The sequence below is a fragment of the Rhinopithecus roxellana genome, chromosome 3 (genome assembly GCF_007565055.1).
Source record: "Rhinopithecus roxellana isolate Shanxi Qingling chromosome 3, ASM756505v1, whole genome shotgun sequence".
Classification (NCBI taxonomy): Eukaryota; Metazoa; Chordata; class Mammalia; order Primates; family Cercopithecidae; genus Rhinopithecus; species Rhinopithecus roxellana.
The window spans coordinates 47,919,834-47,935,767 of NC_044551.1; positions in this window are offsets into that span (position 1 = coordinate 47,919,834).

A 15,934-nucleotide genomic window follows, 5' to 3' on the forward strand; every position below is an offset into this window, starting at 1 on the left:
CTATTAAGTTTCTACTCTTAACTTCACTCTGTGTATCTGGTGTCCTTGATCTCTTTGGCCATGAAACAACAAACCTCAGGTGTCACCAGACAATGGGGCCACTTCCGTAAGTTATATAAAATCAATTAATACCTAACTTTCTTAATTCTGGACATTGAAAATGCTATAAATTCACCTAGAGTTAACATTGAAGACTACTTCTTTTAAAACAAATGTAATGTTATGGTCTCCAAAGTAGGGTTCACACATCCCAGGGGATGTTCAGGTTGATTCTTTCCAATTATCTAAATTTGAAACACCAAGATGTGATCCAAAACAGTAGTAGTATGAATCACCTGTGCCAACGGTCTTTAAAATTCCTTCAGGCAGCATTTCTCCACAATAGTCTTCATAATAGATTAAGAAAAATTTCTTGTATTTATGTTTCTAATATGAAGTGGCTACTTTTGAGGGCAGGGGGCTATATTAATAATGTATGTATGTTCTATAAAATTTTCTGAAAAGCATTATGGCTCTACTGGTAAATCATCAGAGTAACTGTCCTCTTTAGTCAGGAAAAGATATAATTTCTGGTTGGAATGGTTAGAATAAATTCTATCCAGCCCAATTGACTGCCTATTGCTTGAATCTATTGCTTTTTAAAATTCTCACCAAGCATTCTCCTAGCTCAGAGTTTCATACTATAATCTGCAGAGCTTCAGGTGCTCAGAGGCCCTGCTTCAAGGGCTACTGTTGGGAGGAGATGGGGAAGAGTGGGAAAGGTTCATAACGATCTGGCATGGATCCAGTTCTTCCTATTCACACGTTGAACAAAAGCAGCTGGAATAGCATTTGACTCACTGAATAAGCTTCTGCATTTGATTTAATTTGCAGAAAGTGTTTCATGCTCAAGGAAGTGACCTTTTGGTTGAGCCTTAAGGATAAGTAGAAGTTAGCCATGATATGATAAAGACACAACCATTTCAGTGGCAAAATATGTGGCCTTAAATAAGCTACAGAGGAGAAATGTCAGAGGAAATGGCAGAGTAATGATCTCCAAAAATTGTTCATAAAAACAATTTAAAAACGAAAAAATTTTCAGTCAACTTTTTTAGAATTCTAGAAATTAATCAAAGGCTTTCAGCAATCTGGAATGTGTTTATTCAAGAAAGATGGCTGGATCTCAGTAAAAACAGTGAAATTTGTAGCATTTTAACTTTCTCTGTTTATATCCTTCCTCTCCAGTTGCATGGTAAGCTTGAAAACCAACAGCCTCAATCATGGCTGAAAAGCAGCAGCCTGATAGCCACCAAAAGAAATCAAATAGAGTCAGATCTCTTTCAGAGACATTACCATAGAAGAGACATTATTTAACCTGTCTAATTGCTCCCTGGAGGACCCCACTTGCAAGTTTTTCTTTATTTGATGTGATTCAACATGGAGTTTATCTAGTGGAAAAAGCCATTTTTCCATATTTGTCAAAAAAATTGGAGGCAATTGTTTAATTTTGTGGCTGCCAGAGATGGTGGATAACAGTTGGGATAAACACTAAAAAAACCAAAAGCTTACAATGAAAAGATATGGAATAAGATGTCCATGGGGACTTTGAAAACTTCTGATACATGCCTAGGAATCTGGAAGGTCATGTATGTGCTTAGCATTGAGTATACACAAGACTCTGCATACTCAGAAAATACCTTAGAAAGCCCTAAGCTGTCACCTTTAGATGATCTTGAGAATCTGTGCAAACAAGATATGAATGCTAAGACAGAGTTGTAAACTACCTGACTGAATGTTGAAGGTATGTGCCAATACACATAGGGCCCTTGGCAAAGACTGGGAGGCCTATTAATCCCAGGCATTTAAAGAAATCTCTGTTAATCATTATCTGATTGCTAACCCAACTGAGCAGAGACTTCAGTGGCAACACATGCTACAGAATACAGACTTACCCAAAGGATTTCAGAAAAGTCACTAAACAAACAAATAGGAACAGCAGCAAGCCCTGGGAAGAGAAGAGAATCCAACTTCCAGAATTTCCACAATATATTATTTAAATGTCCAGTTTTCAACAAAAAATTACAAGACATGCAAAGAAACAAGAAAGTAGGTCCATGAATGGGGGTTGAGGGTGGAGGAAGCATTCCATAGGATCTATCCCTAACCCTAACCCTAACCTGAGGGTGCTGTCAACCTGAAATAATTGAAAGAATTGGAATCCAATTTAAAAATTTGTTCAAGTGAAAAGTTGAGAATAGCCATCCAGGAAACAGACTTCAGAGAAATGGGGTCAGCATTCCAAAGTTAAAAGTTAAGGTCTTGCTTATATAAACAGAAAACAAAGAAATTTAGTAGGATTATAACATTATTTAATACAAGACTGGTTTATGAGTTACAACAAATTTGTTAGAATTTTTCTTTTCTTTTCAGCTTGTTTTCTTTTGTTTATAAATTATTTTCATTTCCTTTCCATTTTAAGAGTATATTTAAAATTTATCCCAGACAATGTAATAGTTAGTCATGAAGTCATGTGAAACAAGAAAGAGGAAAGTTAATTTATAATGAACATCAATGGTTAAGAGGGAAGGGGTCTTTCCTGGTATGCTTTAGTCATTTATAACATGTTACAAAACAAAGTAGGCAAGGAAAAATACTAGTTTATGATAAGAGAAACAGGTTACAGCTTTCTAAGTTAAAGCTGCCTGTTTGTGTGACTCAGGTGTCATTATCATATTCCCTTAAGGCTCAAAATATTTTAAAGTTCCAACAACTTGGACTTTGAATTACTTATTTTCACAAAGTCTAGATGTTGGAATTACTAGACAAAGACTTTATATAAGCTACTGGCCAATAAACCCATGAAAAGATGCTCAACATCATTAGTGATTAGCGAAACGCAGACCAAAACCAAACTGAGACACACTTCACACCTACTTGAGCAGCCACAATAAAAAAGACAAATAATAACAAATGTTGTTGAGAAGGTGGAGAAATTTGAGCCCTCATACATTGTTGGTGGGACAGCAAAATGATGCAGCTGATTTGGAAACAGTTGAAAATTCCTAAAAGTGTTTAATATAGTTAACATATAACCCAACAATTCCACTCCTTGGTATATGCCCAAGAGGACTGAAAACATGCGTAAATGCAAAAACTTTTATGTAAATGTTCATGGGAGCATAGTTCATAGTACCCAAAAAGTGGAAATAACCCAAATGTTCATCAATTCATCAGTTGATAAATAGATAAACAAAATGTTTGTGCACCACATAATGACATTCAGTCAATTACTGATCAAACATAGAAGAGTAGTTCCATAAGATTATAAGGAACCTGGAAAATTCCTATCACCTAGTGAATCCCCAAAAAAGTTCACAGTGAAGGCTTTAGCAGAAGCTTTTGCAGACTGTAAAAAGTTTGAGGGGCCAGGCGTAGTGGCTCATGCATGTGATCCCAACACTTTGGGAGGCCAAGATGGATGGAATGCTTGAGCCCAGGAGTTCAGAACAGCCTGGGCAATATAGTAAGACTTCATCTCTACAAAAATAAATAAAATAGCTGGGCCCAGTGGCACATGCCACAGTCCTAGCTACTCAGGAGGCTGAAGCAGGAGGATCACTTCAGCCTGGATGGTGGAGGTTGTAGTGAACTGAGATTGTGCCACATGGACTCCCACACCAAAAGGTTTGCATTAATAGAGAGGAATGTTCATGGGACACTATCTGCTTACAAGCAAATCTGTGATTGGAAAAAAACAAACAAACCACTATAAACATATTTCTGAAAAGAATGACACTTCCTCAAGAAGAGCTTCAGGCAGGTCCTTCAGGAGGTATTTCAGAAGACATTGTTATCATAAGAGATGGCAGTTTCATGCATGTTGTTACCCCTGAAGATCTTCTAGTGTGACAAGATGTGGAAGATATAATATTGATTATCCCAACCCTTTGTAGGCCTAGGCTAATGTGTGTATTTGTGTCTTAGTTTTTAACAAAAATGTTTAAAGCGTAAAAAAATGATTTTAATAGAAAAATACATATATTTAGTATAAAGATATAAAGAAAATATTTTTGTGCAGCTGTGCAGTGTGTTTGTGTTTTAAGCTGAGTGTTTTTACAAAAGAGTCAAAAAGTAGAAAAAAAAAAGGTTTATAAGGTACAAAATTACATTAAGCCAAAGGTTAATTTATTATTGAAGAAGAAAATTTTTAAAAATAAATTTAGTGTAGCCCAAGTGTACAGTGTTTATAAAGACTACAATAGTGTAATATCCTACGTCTTCACATTCACTGATCACTCACTGATTTACCCAGAGCAACTTCCAATTGAGTAAGCTGGATTATACTATATAGGTATACCTTTTTTATTTATTTATTTATTATATATTAAGTTCTGGGATACATGTGTAGAACATGCAGGTATGTTACATAGGTATACACGTGCCATGGTGGTTTGCTGTACCCATCAACCTGTCATCTACATTAGGTATTTCTCCTAATGCTATCCCTCCGCTAGTCCCCCACGCCCCAACAAGCCCTGGTGTGTGATGTTCCCCTTCCTGTGCCCATGTGTTCTCATTGTTCAACTCCCACTTGTGAGTGAGAACATGCGGTGTTTGGTTTTCTGTTCCTGTGTTAGTTTGCTGAGAATTATGGTTTCCAGCTTCATCCATCTCCCCGCAAAGGACATGAACTCATCCCTTTTTATGGCTGCACAGTATTCCATGGTGTATATGTGCCACATTTCCTTTATCCAGTCTATCATTGATGGGCATTTGGGTTGGTTCCAAGTCTTTGCTATTGTGAACGGTGCCACAATAAACATATGTGTGCATGTGTCTTTATAGCAGAATGATTTATAATTCTTTGGGTATATACCTAGTAATGTGATTGCTGGATTGCCACACTGTCTTCCACAATGAGTGAACTAATTTACACTCCCACCAACAGTGTAAAAGTGTTCCTATTTCTCCACATCCTCTCCAGCATCTGTTGCTTCCTGACTTTTTAATGATCACCATTCTAACTGGCATAAGATGGTATTTCATTGTGATTTTGATTTGCATTTCTCTAATGACCACTGATGATGAGGTTTTTTTCATGTGTTTATTGGCTGTATAAACATCTTCTTTTAAGAAGTGCTTGTTCATATCCTTTGCCCACATTTTGATGGGGTCGTTTGTTTTTTTTCTTGTAAATTTGTTAAGTTCTTTGTAGATTCTAGATACGAGCCATTTGTGAGATCGATAGATTGTCAAAATTTTCTCCCATTCTGTAGGTTGCCTGTTCACTCTGACGATAGTTTCTTTGGCTGCGCAGAAGCTGCTTAGTTTAATAAGATACCACCCCCTTCCATATTTAGTTCTTCCTTCGGGAGCTTTTGTAAGGCAGGTTTGGTTGTGACAAAAATCCTTCAGCATTTGTTTGTCTCTAAAGGACGTTATTTCTCCTTCACTTATGAAGCTTAATTTCACTGTATATGAAATTCTGGGTTGAAAATTCTTTTCCTTAAGAATGTTGAATATTGGCCCCCACTCTATTCTGGCTTGTAGGGTTTCTGCAGAGAGATCTGCTGTTAGTCTGATGGGCTTCCCTTTGTGGGTAACCCAACCTTTCTCTCTGGCTGCCCTTAACATTTTTTCCTCCATTTCAACCTTGTTGAATCTGAAGATTACATGTCTTGGGTTGCTCTTCTTTGGGAGTATCTTAGTGGTTTTCTCTGTATTTCCTGAATTTAAATGTTGACCTGTCTTGCTAGGTTGGGGAAGTTCTCCTGGATAATATCCTGAAGTGTGTTTTCCAACTTGTTTCCATTCTCCCTGTCAGTTTCAGGTACACCAGTCAAATGTGGATTTGCTCTTTTCACATAGTCCCATATTTCTTAGAGGCTTTGTTTGTTCCTTTTCATTGTTTTTTCTCCATTCTTGTCTTCATGCTTTATTTCATTAAGTTGATCTTCTATCTCTGATATTGTTTCTTCAGCATGATCGATTCAGCTATTGATACTTGTGTATGCTTCACGAAGTTCTCGTGCTATATTTTTCAGTTCCATCAGGTCATTTATGTTCTTCTCTAAATTGACTTTTCTAGTTAGCAATTCCTCTAACCTTTTTTCAAGGTTCTCAGCTTCCTTGCATTGGGTTAGAACATGCTCCTTTGGCTCAGAAGAGTTTGCTATTACCCACCTTCTGAAGCCTACTTCTGTCAATTTGTCAAACTCATTCTCCATTCAGATTTGTTCCCTTGCTGGTGAGGAGTTGTGATCCTTTGGAGGAGAAGAGGTGTTCTGGTTTTTGGAATTTTCAGCCTTTTTGTGCTGGTTTCTCCCTAACTTTGTGGATTTATCTACCTTTGGTCTTTGATGTTGGTGATATTTGGATGGAGTCTCTGAGTGGACTTCCTTTTTGTTGATGTTGATGCTACTCCTTTCTGTTTGTTAGTTTTCCTTTTACCAGTCAGGGCCATCTGCTACAGGTTTGTTGGAGGTCTACTCCAGACCCTGTTTGCCTGGGTATCACCAGTGGAGGCTGCAGAACAGAAAAGATTGCTGCCTGTTCCTTTCTCTGGAAGTTTCATCCCAGAGGGGCACCCGCCAGATGCCAGCTGGAGTTCTCCTATATGAGGTGTCTGTTGGTCCCTGCTGGGAGGTGTCTCTCAGTCAGGAGACACAGGGTTCAGGGACCCACTTGAGGAGGCAATCTGACCATTAGCAGAGCTGGAACATTGTGCTGAGAGATCCACTGCTCTCTTCAGAGCTGTCAGGCAGGGACGTTTAGATCTGCTGAAGCTGCGCCCACAGCCACCCCTTCCCCCAGATGCTCTGTTCCAGGGAGATGGGGGTTTTATCTGTAAGTCCCTAACTGGGGCTGCTGCCTTTTTTTCAGAGATGTCCTGCCCTACAGCCAGAGATGTCTGGCTACATCAGCTTTGCTGAGCTGCAGTGGGCTCCACCCAGTTTGAACTTCCTGGTGGCTTTGCTTACACCGTGATGGGAAAACTGGCTACTCAAGTTTCAGTAATGGTGGACACCCCTCCCCCAACTAAGCTCAAGCATCTCAGAGCAACTTCAGACTGCTGTGCTGGCAGCAAGAATTTCAAGCCAGCAGATCTTAGCTTGCTGGGCTCTGTGGGGGGTGGGATCCAATGAGCTATACCACTTGGCTCCCTGGCTTCAGCCCCCTTTCCAGGGGAGTGAATGGTTCTGTCTCGCTGGAGTTCCAGGCGCCACTGCGGTATGAGAAAAAAAACTCCTGCAGCTAGCTTGGTGTCTGTCCAAACGGTCGCCCAGTTTTGTACTTGAAATCCAGGGCTCTGGTGGTGTAGGCACCTGAGGGAATCTCCTGGCCTGCAGTTGCGAAGACTGTGGGAAAAGTGTAGTATCTGGGCTGGAGTCCACCGTTCCTCATGGCATAGTCCCTCACGGCTTCCCTTGGCTAGGGGAGGGAGCTCCCTGACCCCTTGTGCTTCCCGCTTGAGGTGATGTCCCTCCCTGCTTCGGTTAGCCCTCCATGGGCTGTACTCACTGTCTAACCAGTCCCATTGAGATGAACTGGGTACTGCCACTGGAAATGCAGAAATTACCCGCCTTCTTTATTGATCTCGCTGGGAGGTGCAAACCAGAGCTGTTCCTATTCGGCCATCTTGCCAGCAATCTCCCAGGTGTACCCTTTTTAAATCTTTTATTCCAAATTTTTATTGCACCTTTTCTATATTTGAATATGTTTAGATACACAGATATTTACCATTTTGTTACAATTGCCTACAGTATTCAGTACAGTAACCTGTTATACAGTTTGTAGCCTAGGAATAATAGGCTATACCATGTAGCTTAGGTGTGTAGTAGACTGTCCCATCTGGGTTTGTGTAAGTACACTATGACGTTCCTGTGTTGGTGAAATTGCCTAGTGATGCATTTCTCAATACATGTCCTCCCTGTTAAGTGATGAATAATTGTATACCTATGCAATAGAATATTACTTAGCTATAAAAAGGAATGAAATACTAATACATGATACGACATGAATGAACTTTGAAAACTTTATTCTAAAAGAATTAAACCAGACACAAAGATGCCATATACTGTATAATTACATTCATATGAAATGTCCAAAATAGGCAAATCCATAAGAGACAGAAAACAAATTGGTGGGAGAGATGGGGGAGAAAAGAATGGGGCATGACTTCTAATGGGTATGGCATTTTTTGGGGGGATGATGAAATGTTCTGTAATTAGATAGTGGTGATGGCAGCACAACTTTATAAACATAGGAACGACCTCTAAATTTTATACTTTAAAAGGGTAAATTTTATGGTTTGTGAATCATATCTCCATAAATGTAAAATAAAATAAGCTGCAGACTAGAGCACACTGAAATATCTTACTATAAATATAAAAAATTTTGATTTTAAAATATGACCCTATGAAAGGGAAGAGCAGTAAAGCAAGAAGAAAAAAGTAGCATTCAGTGAGTATCTCCTATGCATCAGGTATTGTGCTGGGTACTGAGGGTGTCAAGGAAATAATTTATAGCCCATGCCCTTAAGGGACTCAATCTAGAAAGTGTGAAAAGGATGATTGATGATACAAATCAAGAAATGCTGTCAAAGAAGGCACTGTTAAGTGAATGAAAAGACAAGACACAATCTGGAAGAAATATTACAAATGATGTATCTGATAAAGAACTTAAATGTGGAAAAGATAAAGAATTCTCAAAATTCAAAAATAAGAAAAACAATCCAATTTAAAAATGGACAAAAATTTGAACACATAATTCAACAAAGATATACAGATGATAAATAATCACATAAAAAGAGGTTAACTTCGTTAGCATCACTGAGGAAATGCAAATTAAAAGCAAATGTGATACCACTACAAACCTGTTAGAGTGGCTAAAATTAAAAAGACTGGCTATGGTAGACTGAAGAATGGCTCCTGCCCAAAGATAGCCAAGTCCTAATTCATAAAATCTAAGACTGTTACCTTGTATGCCCCACCCCCCATAAAAAAATAGAAGGGGAAGGTCTTCGGAGATGTGATTAAGTGGGAGATTATCTGGATAGACCTGAAATACTACCATAATGTTGTAAAAAAAAAAAAAAACCGGGTCTTGTCACATAACCCGGAAAGAATAGGCACGCAGATACTTTGAGGGGTGAGGTGTTACATAATTTATTGGGCAAAAAGGAAAAAGACTCTCAACAAAGCGACAGGAGTTCCTATTAACAAGACCCCATCTCATAGACTACATTCCGGGTTGCCACACAGGAATAGGAGGGGCCAGGGTCCTCCCCACTGCAAATGGCGGGAACTTCAAAAAGCCCCACCCCCATCCTCCCAGTGCGCAGGTCCGTGGGAGATTCTCTGGGGTTGGCAGTCCGGTTTTTCAGCCTTCAGGCTGTTTTAGACTTGAAGGCAGGGTTTTGCCGGGAAATCCTTGGCTGACTCCTGTCTATATAAACAAGTGTTTTCATAAGAGACAGGAAGAGGCAGATTTCACCTGCAAAAGAGGCAATGTGACTACAAAAGCAGACATTGGGGTGCTGCAGCCACAAACCAAGGAATACGGCAACCACCAGAAGTCAGAAGAGCCAAGAAACAGATTCTGCCTTAGAACTGCCAGTGGGAGTGTGGCCCCACTCATGCTCTGATTTCAGATACTGATTTTGGACCTCAGGCCTCTAGAACTGTGAGAGAATATATTTCTGTTCTTTTAAGCCACTAAATTCATGGTAGTTTGTTACAGCATCCATAGGAACTAACACATGGACCACCCCAAATATTAGCAAGAATGTGAAGGAATTGGTACTATCATATCCTGCTGATAGAAATATAAAGTGGTATGACCACTTGGGAAAATAAGGGTAGTTTCTTAAAAAGTTAAACATAACATCTATAAGATGACTCAGCCATCTGAATCCTAGCCATTTACCCAAGAAAAATGAAAAAATTTGTTCATAAAAACACTTGTATAGAATATTCACAGCATGTAGTTAAACTGGAAATATTTTTCAAGGGGTAAACGCAAAACCAAATAGTGATATATCCATACAATGGATTACTGCTAAAAACCATGAAGAAACGAACTATTGATACGTACTACAATGCGGATGAGTCTCGAAATAATTATGCTGAGTGAAAGAAACCAGGCTAAAAAGAATACATTACTGTATAATTCCATATATCTAAAATCCTAGAAAATGTAAACTAATCTGTAGTGATATAAAGAAGATCAGTGGTTGCCTGTGCACGAATGTGGTGCTAAGAGGCAGGAGGTGATGATGAATATGTTTGTGATCATGATTACTGCGATGGTTTTGTGTCCGGAATTGGTGGGTTCTTGGTTTCACTGACTTCAAGAATGAAGCCACGGACCCTCCTGGTGAGTGTTAGGGTTCTTAAAGATGGTGTGTCCGAAGTTTGTTCCTTCAGACGTTCAGAGGTGTCTGGAGCTTCTTCCTTCTAGTGGATTTCAGGGCTCGCTGACAGGAGTGAAGCTGCAGACCTTCACAGTGAGCCTTACAGCTCATAAAGGCAGGATGGACCTAAGAGTGAGCAGCAGCAAGACTTATTTCAAAGAGGAAAAGAACAAACCTTCCATACTGTTGAACTCAGCGTGTTGCCACTGCGAGCTCGAGCAGCCTGCTTTTATTCTCTTATCTGGCCCCACCCACATCCTGCTGATTGGTCCATTTTACAGAGAGCCGATTGGTCCGCTTTACAGAGAGCTGATTGGTCCGTTTTGACAGCATGCTGATTGGTGCATTTACAATCCTTGAGCTAAACACAGTCACAGAGTGCTAGTCCTCCAAGTCTCCACTAGGTTAGCTAGATACAGAGTGCTGATTGGTGCACATAGGATCCTCTAGCTAGATATAAAAGTTCTCCAAGTCCCCATCCAGTTCAGGAGCCCAGCTGGCTTCACCCAGTGGATCCTGTACCAGGGCTGCAGGTGGAGCTGCCTGCCAGTCTCGAGCCGTGCCTGCACTCCTCAGCCCTTGGGCTGTGGCCCACGAGCGCAGCCCCGGTTCCCACCCGCGCCTCTCCCTCCACACTTCCCCGCAAGCAGAGGGAGGAGGCTCCTGCCTCAGCCAGCCCAGAGAGGGACTCCCACGGTGCCGTGGCGGGCTGAAGGGCTCCTCAAGTGCCGCCAGAGTTGACACCGAGGCTGAGGAGGCGCTGAGAGTGAGGGCTGCTAGCACATTGTCACCTCTCAGTTCCACACATGTATACATATGTCATACAAATTGAATATGTATACATATCGAATCCTGTAGTTTAAATATGTGTAATTTATTGGACATTGATTATGCATCAATACAACTATTAAAAAGTAAGTGCTGTCTAAAAACCATGCCAGGAAGCTATGGCAACATGGTAGTGTCCTCAGGAAACCTGATGGGACAGAGGTCTGGGACTTGCTTCTTTAGCCCAGTTGTCTTGCCATTCTCATTCTAGAAAGGGAGCCTGGCTTAAACCAGGGTCTGAGGAAACAGGATCATGCTCACAGCACTGGTCTGATAGTTTTAGTCATTCTGGGGTACTCTTATTCCACATACTCACTGGCCTTTTAAAGTAAGCTCCAGGCATCCACCAGTATTTGCAGAGAAGTGATCTAGAGAGAAAAACAGAACAGGTAAGCTGATGCCCAAGCTGGAGTGATGTAGTACCAAACCTAAGATAGGGGCAGGTGGTTTGGAGGCCATAGGATACAGCAGTTGAGAAGGTAGAGAAAGGTCTAAATGGCTCAGAAACCATCTCCCTCTGCATGGGAGTGGGTGTGGGTCTGTCCTCTCCATGATAGGATGGGACAGGGAATCAAAGTCCCAGGTGCCTTCCAGCAGTGTTCAAGGAGGGCTGGGGCTGGGAGTCTGCTGGCCAAATGGAAGTAAAACCAATGGAGAGCCATGGTCTCCAAAGGCAGGTTGGCATATGCCAGAAATACACACAATAATTTCTCTCTGTTGTTGTTGTTGTTGTTGTTGCTATTGTTGTTGTTGTTGTTGTTGTTCTTCCTTCTTTCTTCTTCTTCTTCTTCTTTTTTTTTTTTTTTTTTTGAGACGAGGTCTTCCTCTGTCACCCAGGCTGGGGTGCAGTGGCATCAACATAGCTCACTGCAGCCTCAAACTCCTAGGCTCAAGCAATCCTTATGTCTCAGCCTGTTGAGAGGCTAAGCCTACAGCCATGCGCCACTATGCCCAGCTGATTTTAAAAACTTTTTGCAGAGATGGGGTTCTCACAATGTGGCCCAGGCTAGTCTCGAACTCCTGGCCTCAAATGATTCTTCCACCTCAGCCTCCCAAAGTGTTGGTATTACAGTTCTAAGCCACCAAACTCAGCCTTTCTTTTTTTCTTTAAATAGCAAGAAATAAATTAAATGCCAGTAGTCTTATTTATATTTGTTTACTGAAAAACAAATTTAAATTTATTTACAAATAAATAATTTGTATATTTTATATACTTATTTTAAAATAATTTACCTCTATGGGGATTCATATACAATTTAAAAATTAATAGAGTGTGCAGTCAAAAACATTTGGAAAAAAAAGCATTTGGAGATCACTATTGTATAAACAGTGGTAACTGCATAGCAAACTTCTATCTCCCTTTTTCTCATAGCAAAACTTCTCTTTCTTGTGCAGAACCCTACCGCCTACCCCCCCCCCCTTTTTTTTTTTTTTTTGAGATGGAGTCTTGCTCTGTCTCCCAGTCTGGAGTCCAGTGGTGTGAGATCGGCTCACTGCAAGCTCTGCCTCCTGGGTTCACGCCATTCTCCTGCCTCGGCCTCCCGAGTAGCTGGGACTACAGGCACCCGCCACCCACACCTGGCTAATTTTTTGTATTTTTAGTAGAGATGGGGTTTCACCGTGTTGGCCAGGATGGTCTTGATCTCCTGACCTTGTGATCCGCCCACCTTGGTCTCCCAAAGTGCTGGGATTACAGGCATGAGCCACCGCGCCCGGCCTACCCCCTACTCTTAATAGGAGTTAGCTCATGATCTAAGTTCTTGCCGGAGTCCTTGAATTAAAGGGAAAGGGACTTTCTCTTTTCCTTGTGATCATGAGCTTAAGGATTATGTGAATCTATAACTTTCTGGGACTCTTTTTACCAGCAGACAAGGAAGCACTTGTCCAAGAATGAATCTGAGAAAGAAAGTAAAGCGAACAAAAGAGAAGGACAGTTCCTTGAATCTAAATGTATACAAAGCCAGCTTTACCTTGCTGAAGCTCCATACTAGACCATGAAATGAGTCCCAATAAACAGAAAAGGATTGAAACTATACAGGGTATGTTCTCTGACTACAAAATAATTAAGTTAGAAAAAAATAAGGAAAAGATATCTGAAAAATCCCAAAACACTAGGAAAGGACATAGTAGTACTGTTGAGGCAGGAGGCAAAAGACTTTTCCTCCCATGTCTCTTTTCTTCTGTGAGGGAGATTACACCTAGAAGCACCTCACATATTTACGCTCTTTCTCATCGACAGGAATGAGTTCCCATCCCATTCCTAAACTTAGTTGGCAAAGGACAATGAGATTATGGTGACTGGCTTAGAGCAATCATTGCTTATGTCTTGGTTTAAAAATAGACCCATCCTCTCTGAGTACATTAATCTTTCAAATAAAATTAAGTATTATTAGCAAGAACATAAGAAAGGGGACAAGGAAGGAAGCAAGGAAAGGAGAGAGAGGGAGGTAGGAAGGAAGGGAGGAGGAACTATTGAGTCAACAAAAACAGTGTCCTTTACAATATTCTAGTTTCTTTGAATAAATTTACTGTATTTCTGTTTTGTTTTTTTTTTTTTTTTTTTTTTTTTTTTTTTTTTAGGGTAAACCAATCATCCAGAATGCTTTTTGGATGGAAGAAAAACATGACAAATCATGAACAAACGAAGACATATAAAATCATGTTTTATTGTATTTATCTATATCTAAAAGGAATAGGTGTCAGTTATGTTGGGGTGATCAGACCCAACACCAGGTCGTGGGGGCCACGAAGTCTGGCTGAGTCAAAGGAATGAGAAAAAGACAGTTTGAGAGAGAAAGTGGGACCAGGGGTCCATCACGAGTGTGGAGGCTGCGAAGGCCCTGAACTCTGGGAGCCCATGCTATTTATTGGTGCTCAAACAAACAGGTGGTGAGGATGTGGGAGTTGAAAGGAAACAGTGTATCAAGTGAATGAAAAACATATGGCTGCTTGAGATAATGGAAGAGCTAGAAGAAAGGGGCCAGCAAGACTAGCAGACATGCAGGCCCTGCCTCAGCTTCTCTCCCAACACTCAGCTTCTCTCCCAACACTCAGCTTTTCTCCCAACAATTTGTTTAACCATTATACATTGATGGTTTTATGTATGAATCCTGAACTTGAAAGACAATTGTAATACTAGCAGTTTGATACTCAAATAAAAAATTCCTACTGTTTTCATTGTAAAGACAAGTATAGGGTGATTTTAAAATAACTATTCCAATTTCAAAGTACCTTATTGGTAGAAATAACAAAGATTTTAAAATAATACATGAAACCATCGAGCAAAGTTGTAATGAAGTTCTTGAAGATGACAAACTTGCTTTTGCTCAGTGGCAACACATTCTGAATTTCATAGAAGTGATTTGTTGGGCAATCACTGGGTTATAATTGAAATCTCCATGTAATCAGGATTATAGGATATAATTTTGTCTCTTATAAAATAAGAAGTAAAATAATTGGCCTAGTTCTGGTCACGAACATGGGGACTCTATTCTGCAGTTGGGTGGAATGTCCTACAAATGTCAATTAGGACAAGTATGCTAATAATATCATTGAGATCTTCTAAGGCCTTACTGATTTTCTATCTACTTATTCTATCAGTTACTACAAGAGGAGTGCCAAAACTATCATTCTTCTTCTTCTTCTGTTTTTCTTTTTGAGATGGAGTTTTGCTCTTGTCGCCCAGGTTGGAGTGCAGTGGTGCGATCTTGGCTCACTGTAACCTCCACCTCCTGGGCTCAAGTGATTCTCCTGCCTCAGCCTCCGGAGTAGCTGGGATTTCAGGTGCCTGCCACCACACCTGGCTAGTTTTTGTATTTTTAGTAGAGATAGGGTTTCACCATGTTGGCCAGGCTGGTCTTGAACTACTGACCTTAGGTGATCCGGTTGCCTTGGCCTCCCAAAATGCTGGGATTACAGGCATGAGCCACCGTGCTCAGCCCCAAATCTTCAATTATAATTTTGGATTCACTGATTTTCCCTTTCAGTGATGTCAGTTTTTGTCCCATATATTTTGGATCTTTATTATTAGAGGCATAAACATAGGATTATTATATCTTCTTGCTGAATTAGCCCTTTTATCATTATGAAATGTCTCTCTTTGTTGCTTGTAATATTCCTTGTCTTGATGTCTATTTTGTTTGATATTAATAGTTAAGCCTTATGAGGGCAAGTCTAGAGTAGCCATTATTTTACCATTAGTAAGTAAATTTGATTGCCTTTAAGTTCTGTGTGAGCTCTGGGAGTTGTTAAGGAGCCTAAAAGTTGTTCTTTGCATAGTCTTATGAAATTTCACCCCATGGATGCAGAGCTCAGCATTTAGCCAAAGTTTCAAAGGGACCCCATGCAGATTTCGAGATCTGTTTTTGTGTAGTCCCTTCCTCTCTGGTATTCTTCCTTGAAAGTTCCACCTGCCTTAATCTCCTTGAACTCCATTCACTGTCCCATTAACTCAGTGAGGTTGTGGTGCTTTGCTTGGGTTTCCCATCCCAGCACTACAGTCCAGACGGTGGCTCCAGGCAGAAAGCTGGGACTTTGAAAGGGCTTGCTTTGTTGCCCTGCTCTCAGGGATCACAGTACTGAGCCATGTGTTGTCCAGCATTTCATCTATTTTGTCTAGTTTTCTAGTCGTTTATGACAGTTGGACAATTCTAGTAGAAGTTACTTTTATTGTCAGAGGACTGTCTTGGCTGTTGTAATGTGAGGAATTGATAG